General features: G+C 52.6%; 1 protein-coding gene across 2 annotated transcripts in view; it reads right to left on the bottom strand.

The window, feature by feature from the left end:
* The window catches only part of LOC138511124 (zinc finger protein 850-like), a 42,145-nt gene extending 37,700 nt beyond the window's left edge, over positions 1-4,445 (bottom strand). For both annotated transcript variants that reach the window (XM_069626609.1, XM_069626610.1), the window contains exons 1-2: positions 4,172-4,445; positions 2,564-2,626 (exon numbers count right to left, since the gene is read on the bottom strand). The gene's annotated coding sequence lies outside the window, so the exon portion shown is untranslated. The remainder of the gene's footprint in view (positions 1-2,563; positions 2,627-4,171) is intronic.
* Positions 4,446-26,816: the final 22,371 nt, after the last annotated feature.

Below are 26,816 nucleotides of genomic sequence, written 5' to 3' on the forward strand. Positions count from 1 at the left end.
TAATGAGGCCCATTGTTTCTGCTTTTGTACAAACGGTTGCTAACATCAAATGCATCTATGATGACACGTAACTACAAAAGCACAGCAGAAATGAGTAATAAACAACTTAACTCATGAACTGATTACGGTCCAAAAATAGCCGAAGCCAAGCAAGCTATTAGAAAGGCAATCCGTAATGTTGCTTACCATAAACCTAGACCCCACTCGGCCCATGATGTTGCACATTGTATCAGATCTATCAAAGGGCAAGATCGTAAATGGTTGTCTGATCGCAGAAAAAAAACAGAATAGGAACAAATGGAAGACATTGAGCAGCTTGCCTTAGAAAAAGACACCAATCATTTTTGGGAATTAATGCGCGGTGCACAACCGCGTGGAATACCCACCATCGATGACAACGAACCGGAATTGGAAGAACACATACGAAAAAACTTTGGGTGCGAGCAAGAGTGATGCGACTATCCCACACAGTACTGAAATATAGATATGCAAGCCGACTGCTTACGACATAGCTAACATCATTAGACATTTAAATAAATCTCAAGCCTCTGGGCCGGACGGTATTTGCAATGCTGTGATTAAACACAGCCCTGATCTATGGGCTCAGGGGCTATATTTGCTTTTCGCTCACATTGGCGCTGTGGGTGTTATACCGCCGACTTTGAGAGAAAGTGAAATATTGCCGGTACACAAGAAAGGCCCTGGGAATCTGGCAGCTAACTATCGTATGTTGGCAATGCTAGATGTTCTCTCCAAAGTATTGGCAAAAGTCTTGTTGATCGAGTTGAATACTTGGATTGACACAAATGGGATTCTGCCTCCAAATCAGATGGGGTTTGTTAAACACTCTAACACGGCATACAATCTACTGATACTGATTTCTTCGATTGAATATGCATGGGTGCGAAGGAATGTCAAAGTATATGCAGCTTTCATAGACTTCTCAGCCGCGGTTGATACGGTGCTACGTGGCTGGTTATGGCAGCCAGGCTGTTGAAGATGTTAATGCCCCTATACACTAACAACTCAGTCAGAATAAGATTGGATGGCAAGGGCAGCTTAACTGTCCCATTTGCCACCCGTTGTGGCATTAAGCAGGGGTGTGTGGTTGCAGCTACCCTCTTTAATCTATACGTATCTAATATGGGGCTGGAATTCCTAAATTCTCTCCTATGTCCGGTCAAAGTAGGTCGCGATTCAATAAGTTGCCAATGACTTGGTTTTCGTTCACCACACTCCAAGGGGATTAAAGAGTCTTGTGGAATAACTAGGGAAATATGCGAATCTGACTGGCATGGTAATACACATTGAGAAGAGCAAGACAAACAAAATTACTGGCACCTGACTTCCCGGCCGCCGAACTTGGAATAGCCCGGTGGCACCACGAAGTCAGGCTCTGGTCATTTTTTACGGGTCTGGTGGCAACACGCCAGTAGCACCGGCAGGGATACCGCCGGACCCGTAATGAGGCCCAATAACTATCATCCATACTGAGCTCATCTGCTTAATGCTACAATATCGCAACCGTTGCAGAAATCATGTCTGCCTTCAAACTGAGCTCGCAAAAACGTAGACTTTCATACCTCTCCGGCGCCATGTTGTTTAGCTCATTTTCGCACACGCACTACAACTCCATGAGGCAATTTTGACCTCTTTGTCCTACAGTTTGAATTTAACCCCAACAGATGTTTTACTTTGGCCCAATGTAGACAGCAACCAAGACCAGTTAATTTCTTCAACAGTGCATGATCCTTACTGTGCCCAAAGTGAACAGTTCTTTCACAACCCGGTTATCGTCAAAAGCATCTTTACTATTTAAGGGCATCCTGTCTTCACTATCTTCTGGAGTCACAGCCCCCGCACACTCCTCCTGAATCTCATGCAAACCATGACCCGTGGGCAACAATGCCACGTTTACTGGTAGCAATACGCCATACACATATGTCCCTTCTCTGTCATTTGATGATCAACATCCTCAGAATTGAGTATTCTGAGGATAGAGATCTTGCTTGAACTAGACACATATTTGAAATATCTCAAGGCATTTCTTAATGGAGGCCATTTTAATCTGATCTTTCACATTGTAAAACATTATGGGAAATGTGTCGAAATCATACAGATATCATGTACCTTTTAGATGTCTTGTTTTTATTGTTTTTAGGTATTTTTAAAACAGCCGGGTTAATTGATGAAATTTGTACCGGTTGCCAAAGTAATAGATGAAATGCGCATGCAAGTTTTAGAAATTGTTGTTGATAAGCACTACTGATCTGTGTTTTTATATGTGTGTTGTATGTTATGTTGCATATGCAGGGCATGTTGCCATATGTGTATTAATACAAATAAAATATGGCTCATGAACTTTGAAAGGCACCCTTTGACCCCCTTCCCCCTACCCCCCCATTGAAAATCTCGCTAAGGGGCTGGGATAGCTTGTTACGCTTCTCAAAAAGAGAAGGGAAGAGGTGGCGGGGGTGAGGGGGGCGCAGACACGCGGGTCAGGCGACAGAAGGAAAGAACAACCTTTGCGGGGAGGCATAAATAATCCACAGCAGTTATTTACCTCTTGTGGTCCATGCTTCTTACTTTTGGTGAACACGAGGACACACCAATAACGCATTCAGCCCTGGGGAAAGCAAACATTAGCATATGATTAATTAATCTACAATAATAAAGATCTAAATGAAATACTCCAAGTACAGAGCATCCAGAGAAAACATACAATGGAAATGTCCACAGGGGGGAACTGCCTCCTCCCACTCCATCACATGCAGGGGGCTGCCCCTCCCCCATCACATGCACAGGAGCCCCCTCTCCATCACATGCACAGGGAGCTTGCTCCTCCCCTCCGCCCCTCCATCACATGCAGAGAGCCGCCCCCCACCATCACATGCACAGGGAGCTGCACCCCTCCCCCATCACATGCACAGGAGCCCCCTCTCCATCACATGCACAGGGAGCTGCCCCCATCACATGCACAGGGAGCTTGCTCCTCCCCTCCGCCCCTCCATCACATGCAGAGAGCCGCCCCCCATCATCACATGCACAGGGAGCTGCACCCCTCCCCCATCACATGCACAGGAGCCCCCTCTCCATCACATGCACAGGGAGCTGCCCCCATCACATGCACAGGGAGCTGCACCCCTCTCCCATCACATGCACAGGAGCCCCCTCTCCATCACATGCACAGGGAGCTTGCTCCTCCCCTCCATCACATGCACAGGGAGCTGCCTTCCATCACATGCACAGGGAGCTGCCTCCCCCCCCCCATCACATGCACAGGGAGCTGCCTTCCCCCCTCCATCACATGCACAGGGAGCTGCCTCCTCCCCTCCATCACATGCACAGGGTGCTGCCTTCCATCACATGCACAGGGAGCTGCCTCCCCCCCCATCACATGCACAGGGAGCTGCACCCCTCCCCCATCACATGCACAGGAGCCCCCTCTCCATCACATGCACAGGGAGCTTGCTCCTCCCCTCCGCCCCTCCATCACATGCAGAGAGCCGCCCCCCACCATCACATGCACAGGGAGCTGCACCCCTCCCCCATCACATGCACAGGAGCCCCCTCTCCATCACATGCACAGGGAGCTGCCCCCATCACATGCACAGGGAGCTTGCTCCTCCCCTCCGCCCCTCCATCACATGCAGAGAGCCGCCCCCCATCATCACATGCACAGGGAGCTGCACCCCTCCCCCATCACATGCACAGGAGCCCCCTCTCCATCACATGCACAGGGAGCTGCCCCCATCACATGCACAGGGAGCTGCACCCCTCCCCCATCACATGCACAGGAGCCCCCTCTCCATCACATGCACAGGGAGCTTGCTCCTCCCCTCCATCACATGCACAGGGAGCTGCCTTCCATCACATGCACAGGGAGCTGCCTCCTCCCCTCCATCACATGCACAGGGAGCTGCCTCCTCCCTCTCCATCACATGCACAGGGATCTGCCTCCTCCCCCTCCATCACATGCACAGGGAGCTGCCTCCTCCCCCCATCACATGCACAGGGAGCTGCCTTCCCCCCCCCCATCACATGCACAGGGAGCTGCACCCCTCCCCCATCACATGCACAGGAGCCCCCTCTCCATCACATGCAGAGGGGAAGAGCTTGAGAGAAGCAGAGCCAAGATCTCTCCTGAGAAGCTTCTCTTCTCCCCACTCACCTGCGGGACAGGATGCCATAATCACTGCTTTATGGCTCACAGACCATCAGTGGAGAGGGGGGGCCAGGAGGGTCCCAGGACACATCCAGCCTCAGAACCTCCAGAGCTGCCGAAGATGCCCGAGCAGACATGTGCAGTGCAGGGAGAGGGACCAACAGAGCATGTGCAGTGCAGAGATACTAATTAAGAAAGGATGCGCACTGCAGACAAGTGATCAAAACAGCATGTGTGCTGCAAGGGCCACTTTTAGGTGCAAGCGCACTGCCAGATACGGTCAAAAACCCATGCCCGGTGCAGAGATAGTTTTATCTGAGCATGCGTGGCGCAGAGGCACTGATTACCAGCGCATGCGCACACATCGGACACTGGCAAGAGCAGGCTTAGAAAGGGTATCACGGAAGAGCATGCGCAATGATGGTCTACCCCCAAGGCACACTCAAAAATATGTAAAGAAAAGGCAGAAGAGGCACTAATACAGTAATTCTTCATTTGTAATAAGGCATAAGTTCTGATTTTGTTAATATTTTTTACAAAATGTTTATTTATTTTTATTTGTTACATTTATAGCAGCGCACCAAACACTCAGACATCAGGGCGCTAGTTCCAGTGAGGCCCCTTCTCCCATCCAAGTGTTAAGTACCGAAAGGAAGTTAAAAGGCTTAAAAAACTTTTCGGCACTTAAGACCTATTCTGAATGTGGCGCATTCTACCGAAGCCGGAAAGGAATGCACCACTTTCGGAATGCATGTAGCAGTTACTAGGATAGGTTGAAAAACAACCTAGCAACCGTCACACTCGTATTCTGGCTTTTTGGAAGGGTATTCTTGTGGTACTCCTCCAGTTTAATATCAGTGCTAAAATAGCACAAATATAGGTACCATTTTGGTGGCGTTAGACTGGAGGAGTGCCACGAGAAGCCTTGTTTGGTGTAAATGAAAGTGTTCATATAAACCTGTTGTTGTATATGAACACTTTCATGTACACCAAATCAATCAGCTTCAACGAGCTGGGGCCAAAGCAGCAAAGCCGCGATACAGAGCAGAGACTCATATCAACAGAGCATGCGCAGAGCAGCGAGACACCACCAAAAGAGCATGGGCACTGCAGAGACACCACCAAAAGAGCATGCGCACTGCAGAGACACCACCAAAAGAGCATGCGCATTGCAGAGACACCACCAAAAGAGCATGCGCACTGCAGAGACACCACCAAAAGAGCATGCGTATTGCAGAGATACTTAAATTGGAGCTTGCGCGACGATAGAAAACCATGCGCTTCGCAGAGACTGTATCATTAGAGCATGCGCGTTATAGCGACAATCAGCAGACGGAACCGCACACCGCAGAGGATTGGTTCATTAGCACATGCGCATATACGGCACACGAAATGAGCATGCGTAGAAAAGGGATCCCTGAAGTGCATGCCCAATGATGACCTGCTCCCAGGGTACACTAAAAAATATGAAAGGACAAGGCGGAAAAGGCAATAATACAATAATTCTTTATTTGCACGACTAAAAAGAAAACAGATATTGCAAAGCAAAAGAGGACCATTTATTTTTGATAATTATTCAATGTTATTTAGACAAGGGATACGTTCTGATTTTGTCCACATTTTTTACAAGAGTTTTATTTATTTCTTTTTATTTCTTACATTTATTGCAGCACACCAAACCCTCAGGCATTGTTGAGGGTTCGTCCATGCCCCCATGCAGTCCCGTAGCCCCCAACTAACAAGGACGACACCTCACACAGGTCCTTGCTGTTCGGGCTTCCCGGTCGCTCTGTGCGGCCGGGAAATGCCCCGTTTATTTATGCTGCACGCGGCGGCGTGCAACGTCACGCCGCCGCAAGCGTGCCCGTCATCGAGCAGCGCCACACTCCACTCCTCCTTTTTCCAGGAGAACAAACAAACACACACTACAACTATGCACTGCACACGATACACCATAACAGTAACATTCTAACATTCCCCGTTGTCGGAAACACCCCTTTATTACCAGCCACCCGGGTCCCCTTACTTCAACAGTGATTACCACTACAGTAGTCGGCCAAATGTCCAAGTACGTAATCGGTGAGGCGACAAGGTTTCCCTCGCCCAGCCCTCTGGGGGTACCTCCTGCTCACCTCCGGCATGGGTGATCTGTCCACAGGTGTTGGTCTGGCTGGAGACTCAGGCAGGCCCGGTGTTTCATCAGTGTCCTCTGGGAGCTCACCGGGGTCGGGCTCAGGAGGCGGGTCAGTTCTTGGATCCCGTAGCTTCTTGAAGAAGCTGACATTTCGAGTGACCGCAGACCGGCCGTCCGATGCAGTTATCATGGACCCTTTTACCGCGACAACGTCCAGCGGTTCTGGCTCATAGGGCAGAGAGAGCTTTCCATGTGGATGTCTGTTGCAAATGAGGACCTCGTCCCCTGGTTCCAGTCGTTGTGGGCGAAGCCCTCTCCGGGCATTCTCCTGCTCGATCCGTGCTCTTCGATCAGCCTCGACTTGCCGATCATCGATCACGCCCGGTTCCTTCTCCCCCACTTCGGGTAGCAGCCCACGCGGGCAACGCCAAAACATGGCCTCCGCCGGGGCCACTCCAGTGGATGCGTGGGGCGTGGTGCGATAGACCCTCAGAAATTGGTACAACGCTCTCTGCAATGGCTGTCCCTGCCCCTGGGCAATTCTAAAGGTCTTGTTGAGGGTCCTCATGAGCCGTTCAGCTTCACCATTGGCCCTTGGCCACAGGGGAGTGATTTTCCTGTGCACCACCCCATAGCTCTCCAACAGCTCCGAAAAGCGTTCGCTCTGGAATGGTGAGCCATTGTCCAAGCACAGTGTCTGAGGGAATCCATGGGCCGCAAAAATTTTCTCCACGGCCACCACAACATGCTCGAACGCTACTGAATCCACGAACTCCACCTCTGGATATCTGGAATACTCGTCAACTATGACCAAGAAGTGGGTGCCCATCGTGGTGGAGCCGAAGTCCGCATGGACGACCTCCCATGGTCGCGTCCCGCGAGGCATCGCCTCTATCTCCGGCTCTCACTGTAGTGGAGAAGCCACCTGGCACCACACACAGGCCGCCACGAAATCATCCACCTTGCGCTCGAGTTCCGGAAACCACACCTTCAGCCTTAGGCGGGCCTTGGTCTTGGCGGCACCCTCGTGACCACGATGGGCCAGCGCGATCACGTCGCCCACCTTCGACTGGGGCACCACAATCCGGTCACCCCTGAGCAGGAGCCCGGACGCTGAAAATGATAGCTCTTCCCGGACTTTCCATAGCTGCTCCAGCACAGTCCTGGCCTCCTGCGTGCGCCCTGCCAGGGCCTCCAGCACCGACTTCCAAGAGCCGTGCTGCTTGGACTGCTTCAGGATGTTAAAACACTCATCCTCGGCTGCCGCCACCTCCAGCTCTTGGAGAGGCATGGCATTCGGTGTCGCCGCCTCCACTACCACCCGGACATGTTCTTTGGCCTCCTCAGTGCACGTGTCCGGGTCTCCTCCGCCGGGTGCCCCCGGGTGTCTGGAGAGGTAATCGGCCGCGTTGTTCGCCCCAGTCCGATAGATTAGAGTGACCCCATACTCCAGCAAGGCGAGCATCCATCTTTCAATCCGCGCGGGTGGCTTGGAAGATGACCCCGCCAGGATGGGCAGCAACGGTTTGTGGTCCGTCACGACCGTCACCGGGCGTCCAAGGACATAGAGTCGGAAGTGCCGGCATCCCCAGAGCACCGCCAGTGCCTCCCGCTCAATTTGCGAGTATCGTTGTTCTGCCTCTGACAGGGCTTTGCTGGCGTAGGCCACCGGGCGGACACCCCCATCCGGGTCTACCTGGGTCAGGACGGCGCCCAGTCCGAACGTGCTGGCGTCAACAATGATCTCCGATGGTAACATGGGATCGAAGAAGGACATGGTGTCCTCGGCTGCCAGGGCGCCTTTGATATCGTCAAACGCGGCCTGTTCCAGTGGGCCCCAGTTCCAGATCGTGTCCTTTCTCGTTAGTTCCCTGAGCGGTTCCGACCTGGAGGCAAGATTCTTGATAAACCGTCCACAGTACGTAACCATGCCCAGAAAGCTCCGTACCTCAGACACAGACTCCGGAGGCTGCGCCTTCTTTATGTCCTGCACCTTCTTGGGATCAGGAGACACTCCCCCCTCCTTGAACACAAAACCAAAGAACTCTAAGGATGGTCGGAGGAATTCACACTTCTCCTTGTGCAGGATGAGGCCCAAGGACTGCAGTCTCTCAAATGTCTTTGCCAGACGCCGTAGATGATCGACCTCCGTTCTCGCGAACACCAAGATGTCGTCGCTAATATTCAGAACACCCTCCAAGTCCGCTAGGGCACCCCGGATTATGTTCTGGAATACCTCGACCACCGAGGAGACACCAAAACTAAGCCTCTTGTAACGGTAGAGCCCCCGATGTGTGGTGAAGGTGGTGATGTATGTCGACTCGGGGTGGAGGACAACCTGATGATACCGGTTGCCCCTGGGCCTGGTTTTTTGCGCTTTATAAATAAAATCAAATCAAATCAAACCCCGCCCTGAGGTCCAGTTTCGAGAAGAAACGAGCACCTTGTACCTCTGCAATGATGTTGTCCATCGTCGGGGTGAGGTGTCTTTCTCTCCTGATGGCCTTGTTTGGGAGCCTCATGTCAACGCAGATCCTGACAGCGTCGGGCTGCTTGGGTTTTCGTGCCACTACTATGGGGGACACCCAGGGGGTGGGGCCCTCCACCTTCTCTATTATGTCTAGATCCACCAGGCTATCCAGCTCTTTATCCACCTGTTCTCGAAGGTGAAACCGCACCCGCCGATGCTTCAGGGCAATGGGCTGCACTGAATCGTCAATGTGTAGTCTCACAGGTTCCCCCACCATCTGTCCGATTCCCTTGAACAGCGTTGCATATTTCTCTAACAGGTCATTTATGTCCTCCAAGTAGACAGAATACGCAAAGGTAACAATACCAAGGGCCTCCGCTGCAGCGCAGCTCAGCAACGTGTTGGTGCTCACAGGTGTCACATAGAACCGTGCTTTAATTTGCGAGCCATCATGCTCCACCTTGGCCACAAACGCACCGTCCAGGGGAATGGGGTGACGACCACCAAAAGCCAAGATGCGGGCCCTTGGTGCCGCCAACTTGGGGGGTTGGTCCATAACATCATAATGTCCCCGTGCCATTACATTGACGGATGCCCCAGTGTCCACGAGGACCGGAACAGGAGATTGATTCACCTCATTACACACCTGGGCTGTCTCCTGTTCTTACTCTTCAGGACCCCCACACTCGAGACAAAAAACACATTTTCTTCCTCGTCCTCCTCCACTTCCTCCACCTGGGCGTCCTCTTCGCTCTGATCCACCTGAGCGACGTTGGGCGGCCGACCCTGGCGGGTGAAACTTGCCCGCCCTGGGCCTCTCGGTACCAGCACAGGCGTTGCTGCCTTGCATACCGTGGAAAAATGGTCTGGCAAGCCACACCGCCCACATGTCTCTCCGGCCGCCGGGCATTCTGCTGGGTGGGGCAGGTCATAGCCACACTTTAAGCAAATTTCCCCTGCCCTTCCGGCCCTCTCTCGGGGAACACCTCCAGGCCTTCTGACACCCCTGCCGCCGCGCCACATCGCACATACCTCCTCAGTCTTGATGGGGCGCGACCCTGCCTCCATCTTGGTTGCTCTCGCCTCTGACACCTCATGGCACCTCCCCAACTCAAGGATGCGCTGCAGCGTGATGCCTGGTTCTCGTAGCACCTGGCGCCTGAGTTTGCCTGATGAGCACGCCTGGATGAGCATTGTCCTAATCATGTCCTCTGCATCCCCCCAGGCGCAGGCTAAGGAGAGACGCCTCAGGCGGCCATAGAATGAGTCCAGAGATTCATCGTCCTTCTGCTTGGCCGATAGCATCACAAAACGCTCATAGTCCGCGTTGGCAAGAGGCAAGAAGTAAGCCTGCAGGGCAGTCTTCGCCTGACCATATGATCCATCCCCAGGCGGCAGCGATTCAAAAATCTCTTGCAGGGACGGTCCTGCCGAATACAGCATGGTTGCCAGCCTGGTGTCATCATCCACCACCTGGGCCGCTCGAAAGTACATGTCCAGATGGTCCACCCACCTTCTCCATCTGGGCCCTAGGCTAGATGGTGGGCCCGACACATCAAACTCGGGGATGGGCTGCAGAGCCGCCTGGGTGCGCACCTGGGCCATGACCGGAAGGTTTTGTGGAGCAACGGGCCCCGCCGCTGGCTGTACCAAAGGTGGAAGACCTGACCTTGAGGAGCCGCCTAAACAAATGGAGGTTGCTGCACAAGCTGCCCCTGAGGTGGCGCACGTGGTGGGGTTGGAGGAGGCCGCTGAACTGCCGCTGCGCCACCTTGGTCCTCAGTGTCACTCATGAGTCTGAGCGCACAGGCACCCCAGCATGGAACACCGGGGCCACAACTCAAACTCCACAGTCACTGCAGCACCTTGTGATGATGAAGAGGGTGAAATCAGCGTGGCCACCCACCTGCTGATGAAGATGCACCACCTTGATGATGAAGGGGATGAAACAGAGTGTGTCCATCAGCCTGATGATGAAAGAGATGAGGATGAACTGTTCAGCCTTCAAATGTTCCAAAAATTAGAAGAGGAAAAAGTGTGTGGGTCATATTGATCCTATGCCCAAAGCCTTCTTCCTTGCTTCTACTCGACGTAGTAAACCCAAAGAAAATGCCAAAATTGAAGATAGGCACATAGTCCTGCAGGTATGCGTTCCTGCTGTCAGGGGTTCCAAAAATTAAGCTTGGGGCCGCTTCCGAGCCGAAACCGGAGCCTCGTGAAGTGCCACAGCTTGTGTTCCAAAATGGCCGCCAGCCGCGTGGGTAACGCACTACCCGCGGCAAAGAAACGAAGTGTTGCGTTCACCTCGTTTCGGTGAAAAAAATTGTATTAATATTCACCGCCGGGTCCGGGCATCGTTTCCCCCACTCGTCGCCACTGTTGAGGGTTCGTCCATGCCCCCATGCGGTCCCGTAGCCCCCAACTAACAAGGACGACACCTCACACAGGTCCTTGCTGTTCGGGCTTCCCGGTCGCTCTGCGCGGCCGGCAAACGCCCGTTTATTTATGCTGCACACAGGGCGCCAGTTACAGTGAATGCAAGGTGAACATTCTTTAAAGTGAAAGTCGACTTATAGAGGCTACAGCCTGCTATGGAGCGCGAGTAGTCCCCAGCCCCTGCGGGCACTCACACGCATGCATACACAAGAACACACACGAGACGCGTGTTACCGGTGCGGGGTCCCGGCTCCAACTGCCGGCCGGGACCTCCTTTATTCAACATGCGTATTTCCGGCCCGTAACAAGGCTCGCGCATGCGCCTAATGCTTATTCACTACGCAACATCCCTCCTTTTTCCCCAAACAGTGAGTAACCATAACATTAACAAACAACAGGTGTAGTCATGGAACTCAGGAACAGTTCTCGACCCGTTATGACGTGGGGTCCATGATAAAGTCCTGGAACCTCTGCAGGGGTTTTCACCCCGCACGACTCAGGTACCTCCTGGGCTCCTCTCGAGGTGTCCCCGGTGCTTCCGGGACTTTCGGGAGGTTCTTCGTTCCTCGGCAACAACCCTGGTCCAGGCCCGGATCTTGGCACCTCTGGTGGCGCGGGAGGGGGTGCGGCTTCAAACCGCTTGAAGTAGGACACGTTCCGCGTAACGGTGCCCCTGGCATTAGCTGCAGTGACCATGGACCCCTTGACATGAGTTACTTCCAGCGGCTGGGCTTCGTACGGGAGAGACAGCTTGCCCTCCAGCCTGCGGTTCCGGACCAGAACGGTGTAGCCCACTGCAATCGATTTCTCTGGCAGGTTCCGGTGTGCGCTCTCCCACTCATTCGTGATGCTCCACTCCACCCATATGCAGTCATTGTCAATCACCCCCGGGTGGCGCCCCTCCATGTCTGGTAGCAGCCCTCTGGGGCACCACTTGAATAGGGCCTCGGACGGCACGACCCCGGTGGACTGATGTGGGGTTGTGCGGTACTCTCGCAATAATTCGAAGAGGTTGCGACGTAACTGCCCTCCCACATCCAGCGAAATTCTGAAGACCTTGTTGAGTGTCCGCATGAAGCGCTCATCCTCCCCATTCGCCCTGGGCCAGAGCGGGGTAACTTTACGGTGTTGGATCCCCCTCTCCATGCAGTACTGGGCAAACTGTTGCCCCTGAAATGGCGAGCCATTGTCCGAACAGAGCACGGTGGGCACTGGCGGCTGGTGAGTTTGAAACCTGGTGGGGCGTAAATTTCCCTGGTGCAATTTGTGAGCATGCGCGCACAGCGCGCAAGCCTTCACCACTCAAGGGGTGGAATTATTTGAAACATGGCCTCCAAAATTTTCAATTTACTGTCCAAAAAACCACCGAAATATGTCAAGAAGCATTAGGTTTTACATACTAATGGTAAATTATTCTTATGTGTGCAAGTGTGATGGTGTATTTTACAGCAGCTTGTATTGAGAATTGCTGGTACTATGGTGGAAAGAGAAAGTGAGAGACTGGTCTGAGAAAGGGCAACATAGGCTCAGAGCAGTATTAAAATGGTTTCAGACGTGAATTAGGGAGGTAACAACTGCTTGTAACATTGAAGCTGCACCAGAATAGTCTCATTACAATGGGTAAAGAACTTAGATACCCCCACACAAGTGAGTTTGCCCTGTCCCCAATGTCCCTGAAGTTACCCTTCCTACAATTGAAGGAATAGCCCCTCCACCCCACCGAAATGTGTTGCCTTATTTATAAAACAAAAACATAACAGAACAACTTAAATGTTATGGTTATTTACCCACCCGTTGACTGCCTATGGCTATGGTAATCCCTATGGCCATTCCCACCCAGTTGCTGTCCATCCCCGCCCAAAACATCTCCTCATGGGAACTCTTGCAGCTCACTTTAATCAAGCCTCAACATAATAGTTATAATAATACATTGTTATATAGTGCTACACACCCATAGGTCTCAGAGCGCTGAAATAAGAGAAGACATTATTATTCCACAGAGTGGTACTCAATTATCGACCTCAGAAGGATGAAAGGCTAATGATTCAATGAATGACCCTTCCAGGAATCACTCCCTCCATTATGTGTTTCTGCCCTCCCTAAATTCCACCCCTTATACTCTAGAGATTCCTTCCCTACCTCCTTTATCATTCTCGCTGCAGGTTCTGAGGTGGGGAGGCTGGATGATCACACATGTCTAATATTTTCAGAGGTCACATCACAATGGGACATGGGGAAGGTACCCTCTGAGTTCCCCTGTCTCAATCTGCTAGCCCCTTATGAATGACTCTGTCACAGCGTGTAGCTCAAAATGCAGGTGAGTTTACGATATAAACGTACTGACAAAAAATGCCCATGCTTACTCCACATAGGCACAAGAGGTATACAGAAAAAGATGGACAGATAGAAAGATAGATACACAGAGATGGATACACTGAGATGGATAGATAGGCTGAGAAAGATAGATGACCCACAATGGGAGTAACATGGCCACTGGACTGACCAGATGCCCAGTGGCCTAGCCAGGCCTTTGGCCAGGCCCAATGGCTACTTTGCGTGTCCAGGCCTATCGCCACCCTCGGGCAAAGTGGCCGCTTTGGTGACATGCTGGGGCTTGGGCAAAAATGTCCAATGGACATGGCCACCGTCTTACATGCATGTTATGGTATTTATTGCAAACTCTGCCCCTCATGACGTCTCACACTCACAAAAACTAAGCTCACAGGAAGTGGGGGAGCAGTAAAGTGGGGTCTTTTTAATATGGATACTATTGTTAAGACAAGTACTGATTTATCGTCACCTAAATCATTTTCAACTGTTGTGTATGGAAAACATTTGCACACAGTATGATATTAGAAATGCATGCCAGTGATGTCAATTTGTCAAACAAAATGTGAGTGCCTTTTTATCTTTCAACCGAGAAAGTGGCGATTGAAAAAAAAAATGCACAAGCAGTGGTGCTGGGGAGTGCAGGCTCGTGAGGGCAGGGGCCAGGCAAAGTGTGTGATCTTGGGCAAATCATTCTATTTCCCTTTCCCACAGAAAAACAATGCGCGCAAATATAGTAGTATAGCAGAGACTCAATGTTTGACCAAGTCCCACTCATCGCAGCTGCACCTCCAAGTCGGCATCAGGTGCAACTGCTAACTGCAGTGTTTTCCCCCAGACGACACAAAAGGCATTTTCGCGCAAAAGCAGGTGACTTGACATGGCGACCGACGGAGACACCAACAGACGGGCAATTCAGAATGCAATACGAGTGTAAACCTTCGCAATGTTAAGTCATTCAAAATCACTGCCAAACAGATATGCGCTGAAACTAAAGTTCAAGATACGGAACCGGTGACGGTGTAACAAAATGATGCAAACGCCCAAAGCAAAGGAAAAAGTTCACAACCGAAGATACAGCGCTCACTGACAATTCATGGCAATGCATAACTTGCAAAAATGCCCACCACATAAACCATGCCCCAATTGCAATTTTAGAAAGTCCTCCTTATAAGTATAGAGTTTGCATGAAACATTAAGTTCTATAACGTGTTGGATACAACACAAACCTTTCACAAATTGCGTTCCCGGACCACAGGAATGACATCTTCCATAATAAATGCATTTAAAAGCACATATCACATGGCACGGTTCCAATTGAGTGTGGTCTCTTGCCACTGAACTAAAAGATGCACTTATTTGACAGTGTACAACTAGAGGCACTCAATGTAACTTTGAAATGTGTGCAAAATATTCATGTAGATTGGCCCACGTACTTGTGATGAATTAGACACTGCTAAATTTACCAGCATTCAAGATTGCCACTGGATACTTTTGGGGAGAAAAAACGAGAAGCCATTTAAAATTAAATAAATAGATAATACGTGCTTTTTCAGCGTGTGCGAGTGTGCAAGGAATACTCACGGCAGGCCCCCTGCCATTCCCGTGCACTACAGGGACGAACAATAAAACACATGAGCCATCTTTAAAGCAAGGCTAAATTATCGGAGCCATGGTCACCAGGCCTGAAGTCAGATGCGCTCCACGCAGCACTATCAGGGCCCAGGCCTGCCCCATGTGCCCCAAGGTGTGCTGGAGAGTAAAGTACACGGCCTGCTACTCCCTGTGCGTGCGCGCTGCTGGCCTGCTGCTGATGAACAACAGCTCACATTCTTGTTTACTATAATGTTCCTATTTCAGTAGGAACAGGAGGCAGAGGTATGCAGTGTGAGGCAACAGTTTTTTTTAGGGAAACATTTCTTTAAAAAAATAAAATAATAACTTTCAACTGCCACTCTACAGTCTACACCCCCCTTACTGCCTCCCGAAAACAACCAGGGTAAATTGAGAAATGAAATGTAGAGGGCCTTGTGGCTGGGTCAGTAACTCCGAGTTACTGACCCAGCCACAAGGCCCTCTAATTCGTTTAATGCTAGCGCAGCCGCCGGCAGCCCCCAGTCCTCCCCCCTAGACCCTGTCGCCACCAGGTGTGCAGCTTCTAGGCGACAGCGGTGAGCAGACGCAGCAGCCCGGCTCCCGCAACCTTAGTGTCTTGCTCGTTGGCTCGAGAAACGTTCCTTGCAGACCCGTCTTCTCATGCCTGGGTGACCCTGCCATGAGAAGACGGGCCTACAAGGCCAGGCCGGCTCTGAGACCCCTCTCCCCACCTTGAGAAGCCAAAGCAGTCACGCCTGCCTCTCTTGCAGTCGCATGACGAGAGAGAGGTGCAGGCGCAGCTGCCCGACTGGCTTGAACTTCTAGTGCAGTGTTCCAGTGAGTCGCTTCATTAGAAGTCGGTGGCTTCTTTTGGAGCGAATCAGTGACTCACTTGAACACCGCACTAGAAGGCCAAGCACAAGCAACAAGAAAAAGTTGCCATGGCCTGATGGCCAGCCCAGTACAGATCTACTTACTGCGGCAGCGGCGGACCGAGACGGAACCAGAGGGCAAACTTGGCCTACTCTTTCTGTCTGGTGGGCAGGGCAGCGCAGCACAAACACCAACAACATGTTGAAATCAAGATGGAAGAGAGAGAGAAGCGTGGGTGGTTCATGCACCCCTGAGTCATCATCACCCCACCCCGACTCTCAAGTGATTGGCTGCCTCCTGCAGATACGGTAATGTCATTGGCTGCTTGCCAGCCATTGGCAAATAGCCAATGACATTACTGTATCTATGCAGGGAGGGAGGGACACTCCCTCCCTCCCTGCAGATTATAGATCTTTGGTGCGCTGTTTGCGCACATAGTGATGCTGGCGGGGCCACCCTTCAAGCGCCCCGCCAGCCTCCTACTTAAAAGTGTTACGTAAAGTGCGTGGAGCTACGAGCTCCACACACTTTACAATGGGCAAGAGCAATGTAAAACGGGACGCGCCCCGCTTTTGCAGCCGGCCCATGAATAGGACTCCTATTCATGGGCTGGCCCGACTGTGACAATAGAAGTTTGTCTCCACAGCGCCCCCGCGCTGCTACAGATTCAGAAGAACTTCAACATCTTCTGAATCTGTTTAACACACTTAGTCACTGGTGGGGGTCCTGGTGGGGGGGCGGCGCCCTGCCGCCCTATGATAGCAGCCGCCACTGACGGTGGGGAACCCGTGGGTGGCAAACATCTTCTCCAGGGCCAGAATGGTGTGGTCACTAGCCGTGGATTCCACCAGCTCCACCTCGGGATAGCGCGATCACTGGTCGACTACTACAAGAAAATATAGTCCCCTGCCCGTGGAGCCAAAATCAGCATGAACCGTCCCCCATGGCTGTTCGCTTCTTTCCATTATTTTGATGGGCGGTCCCCTTTCACAGGGCTGGACGCCTGGCACGGTACGCACGAGCTCACAAACTCATCCACCCTCATTTCCAGGTCCGGGAACCATACCTTCAACCTTAGCCGTGCCTTTGTTTTTGCAGTCCCCTGGTGGCCGTGGTGGGCGAGCTGTAGCACTTTCATCACCAGTGCTCGAGGGATGATGATCTGACGCCCTCTCAACAGAAGTCCGTCGTCCGCAACCAACAGTTCGTTGCGCACCCTCCACAGTGCTTGGAGATCTTTTTGTGCTCCGATCTCCATCCTGGCATTGTTAGATAGGACCTCTGGACATTCTCCGCTAGCCCATGGCCTCCTTGATGTCCAGGAACACCTCATCCACATTTGACGCATCCGCATTCTCCTGGCGTGCCAGGGCCACTGGCAGGGCTGCTTCAACAACATTATCATAGCTCTCAACCATTTGTCTCGCAAAGGCGGGTGAAATCACCCGATTTTGTTTTTGGCGGGTGAGACGCCCATTGGAATGAATGGGCGTGCAGGAGGCTTGGCGGGTGAGTCCGCCCTTTGCAAGGCGGGTGACACCCGCCAAAAGCGGGTGAGTTGAGAGCTATGACATTATGCACCATCTCGATGCAGTCCACCACCTCGGCAGCGTCTCGAGAGCGTCCCGCTCCCGGATTCCTGGATAGATAGTCCGCAGGGTTGTGGGTGCCTGGGCGATACTGCAGCTTGACTCCATATTCTATCAACGACAGCATCCACCTCTCGATGCGGGGCGGATACTTGGAGGAGGCACCCTCCATGATTGGAATCATCTCGGCTGGTGATCCCGGCGGGGCCGCCTCGTGTATGTCTCTTACTTTCTCCGGGTGGGGCGAGATGCCCCCTGCGTGGAACACGAACCCGAAGAACTCAGTCCGGTCCTTGAGGAATTCACATATCTTACAGTGCAGGATCAGCCCCAGACTTTTGAGTCTCTCCAATGTCCGTTCCAGTCTTTTCAGGTGCTCAGCCTCCGACTGCGCGAAGACCAGGATGTCGTCCGACATGTTGATCACACCTTTCAGTCCCGCCAGGGCTCCCCGGATGACGTTCTGGAAGACATCCGCCGCTGATGAGACACCAAAACTGAGCCTTTTGAACTGGTATAGTCCCTCGTGAGTCATAAAGGTGGTGATGTACCTCGACTCCGGGTGGAGTTCCAGTTAATGGTAGCCGGACCTCAGATCCAGTTTGGAGAAGACCTTTGCCCCCTGTAGCTCACCCACAATGTCGTCCAGCGTGGGTGTGAGATGACGCTCTCTCTTGATGGCAGCATTGGGCAGCCTCATGTCCACGCAGATGCGAACAGCCCCAGGTTGTTTGGGCTTCGGTGCTACCCCAATGGGTGAGACCCACGGGGTGGGGCCCTCCACTCGCTCAATAATGTCCAAGTCGATGAGTGACTGAAGTTCCTTCTCCACCTGCGCCCTCAGGTGGAAGGGGATCCTTCGATGCTTGAGGGCTGTTGGCCTTACAGATCCGTCAATGTGAAGTCTGATGGGGTCACCCTTCAGCTTTCCGACCCCCTGAAAGATGCCCTCGAACCGCTGCAGCAGGCGATCAATGTCAGTGTGGTATACTGCCAGTGTAAAATGTACAATGTTAAGGGCCTCGGATGCAGCACAACTGAGTAGGGAGTGCAGGCTTACTCTCGTCACAAAGAACCTCGCTTTGATCTGGTGGGGCCCATGTGACACCAGAGCTACAAAGACTCCTTGAATCTGCAGTGGCGTATCCCCAACGAATGAATAAATCCGGGCTTTGGACTCTTCCAGCTTAGGAGGGCCTGGTAGAGCCTCATAATGTTCAACCGAAGCTCCAGTGTCTATCAAGACAGGGGTGGGCACCTCACCAATGTTCACTGTGCACGTAGGTTGCCTGCTCAGCCTGGACCCTGTGGCGATACTTGATATGAAGATTTCCTCCTCATCCTCTTTTTCCTCGGCGATGTCCAGATCTTGCATTCCCTGCTCAATCGACGACACGCCCCTCACTCGCCAGGCGTTACTCCCGCCTATTCTTGCGGGCCCCCTTGATGCAGTCACTGGGGCCGAGGATCTGCACACCCTTGCATAGTGTCCCGACGTGCCACACCGTCCACAGACTCTAGTCTTTGCCGGACATTCCCCCACATGAGGCAGGTCGTACCCACGGTATGGACATGACTGCGGGCTCATGGCGCAGAGGGGCCGTCCACCTTCCTAGGGGCCCAGCGCGCCCTACATGGGGTGGTACGCCCGATGGCAAAAGCGTCCTCACTCTTGGCAGGATACACAGCAGCGTCCATCTTCGCCCCTCTGCACTCCGCTAGTTCGTACGCTCTCCCCGTTTCAAGGATCTGTTGCAGGGTCAGGCCTGGTTCCCTCAGTACTTGCCTTTGCAACTTCCCCGAGCTGCACCCCTGAATCAGTTGGTTCCGCACCATCTCCTCCTCATTCACCCACCTGCAGGTGCTTGCGAGGTGCCTCAGCCGTGCACAGAACTGGTCCAGCGACTCCTCAACTTGCTGTTTCTCAGCACACATTAAGAATCTGTCGAAGTCGACATTTGCCATGGGGAGGAAGTGGTCTTGAAGGGCCTACTTCACTGCATCATAGGTGACCACCTGAAGATTTAGCGAGTCATAGATCCTATGGACCTCCGTGCCAGCTGAATATACCATTGTGGCTACCTTTGCGTCATCATCCGTCTCTCTCGAAGCTCTGAAAAACATTTCCAACTTCTTCACCCATAGAAGCCATTTCGGCCCCAGCTTCGATGGCAGTCCTGTGGTATCAAATTCAGGCATGGGTGCCAGGGTGCTGTGCAATCTTCGTGGGACAGGTGCAGGGGCTCCCGCCTCTTCACCTTCCTCACCCATGGTGTCTGTTGGGTGAAGAGAATCTCAGTTGGGTCAGCCCTGGATCACCTGTACTGTCTCTCAGGCCTCAGGATGGGTGCCCAAATATCACCAGGCACAGGATGGATGAATTGGTGCTGACAGCTGCTTTTCCTCCTCCTTTTTCTTTTTTTTTTTTCAAGGCCCTTATATCAAAAGGGCCATGAAGGGTCCAAAAATTGTCCTTGAGGGCTCCGATCGCAGCCGGCGCACGAGCACCCGGGCGGGCCTCAAACGCAGCGATCCGCGTACCTCAAAATGGCCACCAGCCAAAGTGTGTAGGTCCGAGACGTGAGGAAAGACACTTTCTCCAACCCAACAAAAGTCAGAGCAATGCCTGGTTTCTCGCCGTCACAGCTCCTCGTCTCGAGTATTATGGAGCGCGAGTAGTCACCAGGCCCCCGCGGGCACTCACATGCACACACGCATGCATATACAAAAACACACACAGGACACGTGTTGCCGATGCGGGGTCCCGGCTCCAACTGCCGGCAAGGACCTCCTTTATTCAACATGCACATGCGCGGCCTGTAACGAGGCTCGCGCATGCGCCTTATGCGTATTCACTACGCAACACAGCCTACAAGTGGTTCTTGAAAATCATAATCTGGAAAAGTCACACCTCATGGTACGCGGGCTACATCAGGTAGACAGTCAAGGCACTATCAGGTAGTTGTACAGTCTGGCAGAAGCCACACCTCATGGTACACGGGCTACATCCATATATGTCAACTGTTAGCAGTCTCGGAGAACCGCGGCCCCGTGAGCCCCCTACTCCCCGAACACAGACACACAGTACGCAGTGTTCGTAGTGCGGGCTCCCCGGTGGCTCTGAGGCCGCCGGGAATGCCCCGTTTATTTATAGCTGCGCGCGTCGGAGTGAAACATCACTCCGTCGCGTGCGTGTCCTTATAGGGCTAGCGCCACACTCCTCCTTTTTCATAACAAACTGAAAAGGAGGACCTAACTACTAAATATAACATCACACAATAACAACAAACCCAAATGCCCCCGTTTATTGATACCCACCCTGGATCCCCAGGTGGCACCATACTTAAACGGCTTAAGAGTCTTCATTACACATCAACTCACACTTACCCGTGACATAGTCCGTAAGATGGGCAGGTTTCCCTTGCCCTGTCCTCAGGGGGTACCTCCTGCCTGTCTCTCTGGCCGAAGTTCCTTCGCCTTGACCATCATGGGTCGGGGACTCCACCTGGGCGGGCTGTCCCCCTCCTTCGTCCGGCGCTTCCTCCAGGTCCATGTCCCCCATAGTCTCTGCCCTTGGCTCACCCCGTCTCTTAAAGAAGCTGGCATTTCTGGTGACAGATGCTGTTCCATCAGATGCGGTCACCATGGATCCCTTGACCACCACCACGTCCAATGGAGCCGGCTCATAGGTGAGAGACAACTTGCCCTGCGGGTGAACATTCCTCACTAGTACCTCATCACCCGGGGCCAGCCTTGGTGGTCTTAGACCTCTCCTGTTATTTTCCATTTATGTCCGTGCCTTTCTCTCCTCCTCCAACTGGTCATTGTTGATGACGGCCGGGTCTCGCTCCCCCACCTGTGGTATTATGTCCCTCCGGCACCGCTGCAAGAGTGCCTCCGCTGGCGCCACTCCTGTGGATGAGTGTGGAGGGGCTCTGTATCCTCGCAGGAATAAATATAGTGCCCTCTGTAGGCACTCACCCTTTCCTTGTGCAATCCGGAATACCTTATTCAGCGTGCGCATAATTCGCTCCGCTTCACCGTTCTCACGAGGCCACAGCGGAGTGACCTTCCTGTGGTGGATTCTGTATTACTTCATGCAGTCGGCGAACCTTTTGCCCTGGAATGGGGCCCCGTTGTCCAAGTATAGGACTTTAGGCAGTCCATGGGTGGCAAAGATCTTCTCCAGTGCTACCACCACTCTATCAAACGCCACAGACTCCACAAATTCTACCTCCGGGTATCGGGACCACTCGTCCACAACCACTAGGAAGTGGGTGCCTCTGGTCGTGGATCCAAAGTCTGCGTGGACAACTTCCCACGGCCTCGTCTAAGCATGTTTTCGATGGATGGCTCACGTTGTGCCGGTGAGGTTACCTAGCATCACACACAGGAGTTTGGTTCGCCCCCTAGAAAAAATGGGAACTGTTAAGATTTCTAAACTGGACTCTGAAAAATAATGATAAAAACCAGAATAGAAGGAAAGAGAATAAAATACGGGAGAATTTAACTCTTAAGAAAATCTGAAAAAACCGGATACTATTCCTTAGGATAAAGAAACAGAAGTATCCAATAGAAATACGTTTTAATGTATTTTCTTTTTAAACACCCTGTGGATAAGAGAAACCCAATAAAAACAATTTTTCATCTATGAAGCAGTTTTTAAAGAAATCTCAAGTACCTCACAAGAGGGCGAACCAAACCCAAAATTAAAGAACTTAGTAAATATCTCCAACAGAACTGATCAACCTGAGCCTTCCAATGTGTGAATATATAAGGCTATACTCAGGTATGAGACCCTCCCCCTGGTCCTCTTGTGTCAAGTGATCACACACAGGAGACCACAAACTCTTCCACTCTCCTCTCTAGTTTCGGGAACCACACTTTTTGTTGCAGGCAAGCCTTTGTTTTGGGTGCCCCTTGGTGTCCCTGGTGAGCCAGAGCGATGATCTGTTGAATCTTGGTCGGGGGGACCACAATTCTGTATCCTCTAAGTAATAGTCCCGAGTCCGAGAATACCAGTTTTTCATGAACCCGCCAGAGCTGTTCCAGGGCCACCTTTGCCTCATTTGTCCTTTGGCCCAGGGACTCCATCACCGTTTTCCAGGCTCCCTGTTCCATGGCTGCTTTCAGGATCCCAAAACACTCATCTGTCTTTGATGCCTGTTCCAGTTCCTCCACCTGCACGGAGTTTGGGGTAGCCGCCTCGATCACCGCCGTACATGCTCATCCTCCTCCTCCGCACCCATGGACGGCTGAGCACCCCCTCTCGGGTGCCTGGAGAGGTAGTCAGCAGCGTTGTTGCTGCCCAGGCGGTAAATCAGTGACACACCATACTCCAGGAGTGCCAGCATCCATCGCTCTATCCTCACCGGTGGTTTGGACGATGAGCCAGCCATTATGGGAAGTAGGTGCTTATGGTCCATGATCACAGTGACTGGCCTTCCCAGGATGTATAGGCGGAAGTGTCTACAGCCCAACAGCATGGCCAGCGTCTCCTGCCTCCTGCTCAATTTGCGAGTACTGCTGCTCAGTCTCGGAGAGCGCCTTGCTGGCATCAGCTATTGGGCGGACTTCTTGATCAACCTCCACCTGCGTGAGGACCGCTCCAAGGCCGTAGGGGCTGGTATCTACAATTATCTCAGTCTGTAGGGCCGGGTCGAAGAACGCCATGGTGTCGTCAGCAGTGAGGGTGCCATTGATATCATCGAAGGCAGCCTGCCCGAGCGGCCCCCACTGCCAAGTAACGTCCTTCCTTGTTATTGTCCGCAGCTGCTCAGAGCGGGACGCTAGGTTCCGGATGAATCGGCCTCAATACGTAACCATGCCCAAAAAACTCCTCACCTCGGCTGCATTCTCTGGCGGCCTGGCGTCCTTGATGTCTCTCACCTTGCGTGGATCAGGGGACACGCCAACTGCCTTAAAGACAAAGCCGAAAAACTCAATCGTGATCTTGAGAAATTCGCACTTGTCCCTGTGCAAAGTGAGTCCCAGGGAGCGCAGGCGCTCAAATGTCTTTGCCAGGCGTGCCAGGTGTTCAGTCTCCGACCTTGCGAACACCAGAATATCATCGCTGATATTGAGTACACCTTCCAGGTCCGCAAGGGCCCCTCTGATGATGTTTTGGAACACCTCTGCCGCTGAGGAGACCCCAAAACTGAGTCTTTTATATCTGTATAGCCCCTGGTGAGTGGTGAAAGTTGTGATGTAGCGTGATTCAGGGTGCAGGATGGTACCCAGCCCTGACGTCCAGCTTGGAAAAGAACCTAGACCCCCTGCAGCTCCGTTATGATGTCGTCAGTGGTGGGGGTTAGGTGCCTCTCCCGCTTTATCGCCTTGTTGGGCAGGCGCATATCCACACAAATTCTCACTGCATCTGGTTGCTTGGGCTTGTGGGCAATCACAATAGGAGATACCCACGGGGTAGGACCCTCCACTTTTTCAATTATGTCCAGCTCAACGAGGCTATCTAATTCCTGATCCACCAGGTCTCTGAGGTGGAAGGGCACTCGTCGATGTTTGAGCGCCACCGGTTGAATGGACTCATTTATATGTAGCCGGACAGGTTCACCTGCCATCTGTCCAATGCCCTCAAACAGAGGTGAGTGCTTGCTTAATAACACCGGGATGTCGTCTAGGTACACTGAGTACGCAAATGTTACAATGCCAAGGGCCTCTGCCGCAGAACAGCACAGTAGGGTGGTGTTACTCACTGGTGTGATGTAGAACTTGGTCCGGACAGAGGTCTCACCATACTTCACATTCGCAACAAAAGCACCGCCCAACGGGATTGGCTGTTCACCCCCGAATGTGAAGATGCGCGCCTTCGGTGCAGACAGGCCCGGTGGGGATTGCATAGTGTCATGGGCCTCATTACGACCCAGGCGGTAAGGGGTTAACGGCGCCGTAAAAGGTGGCGGTGCCGTTAACCCCTTACGGCCTAATTACGAGGTCCCTTTGCGGGTCCCTACCTTAACGGCTGGTTTTTACCAGCCGTTAAGGATTGGACCTGCAAAGGGACCTTGGAGGTATTTACGGTGCCGCAATTTTCGGTACCATAACTACTGCCTTCCCCAATTCCATTGAGCCCTATGGGGGCAAAAATGGGAATGGGGAAGGGCCAATGGTGAATGGGGAATTACTGCCCCGCCAACCTTGGAATGGGCCGGTAATTCCGCCATTCACCATGGCGGAATCGGTAAAATACTGGCAGCAAACATGGTGCTACTAGCACCATGGTTACCGCCTGGGTCGTAATGACCCCCATAGTGTTCCCTGGCCATTACATTGACTGACGCACCAGTGTCCACCAGCATTGGTATTGAATCCCCATTCACCAGGACATTACACCTGGGCTGTCACTTTGAGTTGGATTTCAGGATGCCCACACTGGACACGAAGAGCACGTTTTCTTCTTCTTCTTCTTCATCACCCTCGGGACAGTTGCTGTCGTCCCCTTGGTCCACTTGTGCCACATTAGATGATCGCTCTGGGCGGAAGAAACTTGCCCGGAGGGGCCCTCTGGGAACAACTGTCGGTGTCACGGCCCTACACATGCGGGCATAGTGGTCAGTCCCTCTGCAGCGGCCACACGACTTTCCTATTGCTGGGCACTCCGCCGGATGTGGGAGGTCAAAACCGCACTTCAGACATGAGTTGCTCACTGATTGTGCTCTTAATCCCTGGTTGCCGGTCGGGCGTCTAGACCCTCGGCCCCTGCCGACGGCACAGATGTCTTCCCCTTTGCTCGGTCGCACTCCTGCCTCCATTCTGGTCGCCCACAACTCAGAGACCTCATGGCACCTCCCCAGTTCTAGGATGCGGGGAAGGGTGATGCCCGGTTCCCTCAGGATCTGACGGCGCAGCTTGCCACACCCCTGGATGAATTGATTTCTTATCATTGTGTCTGGGTCATTCTACGCACACGGTACTGCCAATCTGCGCAGCCTCCCATAGAACACATTTAGAGTCTCATCATCCTTTTGGCGTGCCGCACCCATCAGGAAGCGTTCGTAATCTGCATTTGCCATGGGCAGAAAATGATTGTGGAGCGTGTCCTTGGCCGCCACATATGACCCATTTAGTGGTTGTTGGGACAGGAATACCTCATGTGACGCAGTGCCAGCACAGTACAGAAGGGTGGCCAACTTACTGTCATCACTAGTCTCCATGGTGGCCCTAAAATACATTTGTAACCTGTCCATCCACATTTTCCACCTTGGCCCCAGACTTGATGGTGTGCCCGAGATATCAAACTGAGGCATTGGCTGAAGGGCTCCAGGTGGTTTGGGTAAAGGTCTTGGCAGTGTATGGATAGAGGCTGTTGGCCCACTACTGGAGTGGCTTGCTGTTGGTCAGTGGCTGCAGCTTGTCCCTGGCTCATGATGGCAAGGGCACAGGCACCCCAGAAGTACAAAAGAAATGGGGCCGCAACTCACCACCACACTTGCAGGTAATCATTCAGCAGTAGACAGGCCCCAGATGTGGCCACTGGCAACCCCACAGTCACAATGTTCCTCAATGTTGCAGAGCAGATGCCAGGCAGTGTAGAGGTCCCAAAAATTGAGCAGGGTGGGCCCAGGGTGTGCACAGACAGCAGGCCTTCCTTGGTTCCACACCCAATCACTCGACGAAAAACAGTGAAACTGTGAAAAATTCACTTCCAAAATGCAGGTACTGCTTCCTGTGGCTGTCCACCACAAGATTGTCCAAAAATGAAGGCTGGATGGCTCACTGATGCTTCGTGAGAAGCTGTGACCTCCCAGGGCCTACTAATCAAAATGGCCACCATCGCGCGGATTAGTCACCTCTCCGCGACATGCTCCGTGAAATGTGCCTCATAATCAATCATTCGTGCACTTCAGAAGGTTACCGCCTTTCCCGGGTGATAATCCGCAGCTCGTCACCACTGTTAGCAGTCTCGGAGAACCGCCGCCCCGTGAGCCCCTCACTCCCCGAACACAGACACACAGTACGCAGTGTTCATAGTGCGGGCTCCCCGGTGGCTCTGAGGCCGCCGGGAATGCCCCGTTTATTTATAGCTGCACACGACAAAGTGAAACGTCACTCCGTCGCGTGCGTGCCCTTAAAGGGCCAGCACCACACCAACCCTCCCAATTTAGGTGGGAGAATCCAGACTTTTTGTGAAAAAAATATTGCTATTTTTCACATTCTCCTGCCTAAAGTATTTCTAGCCCCAATGTATCCCTATGGGAAAATGTGCAA

The sequence above is a fragment of the Ambystoma mexicanum genome, chromosome 6p (assembly GCF_040938575.1).
Source record: "Ambystoma mexicanum isolate Mex_15411 chromosome 6p, UKY_AmexF1_1, whole genome shotgun sequence".
NCBI classification, from domain to species: domain Eukaryota; kingdom Metazoa; phylum Chordata; class Amphibia; order Caudata; family Ambystomatidae; genus Ambystoma; species Ambystoma mexicanum.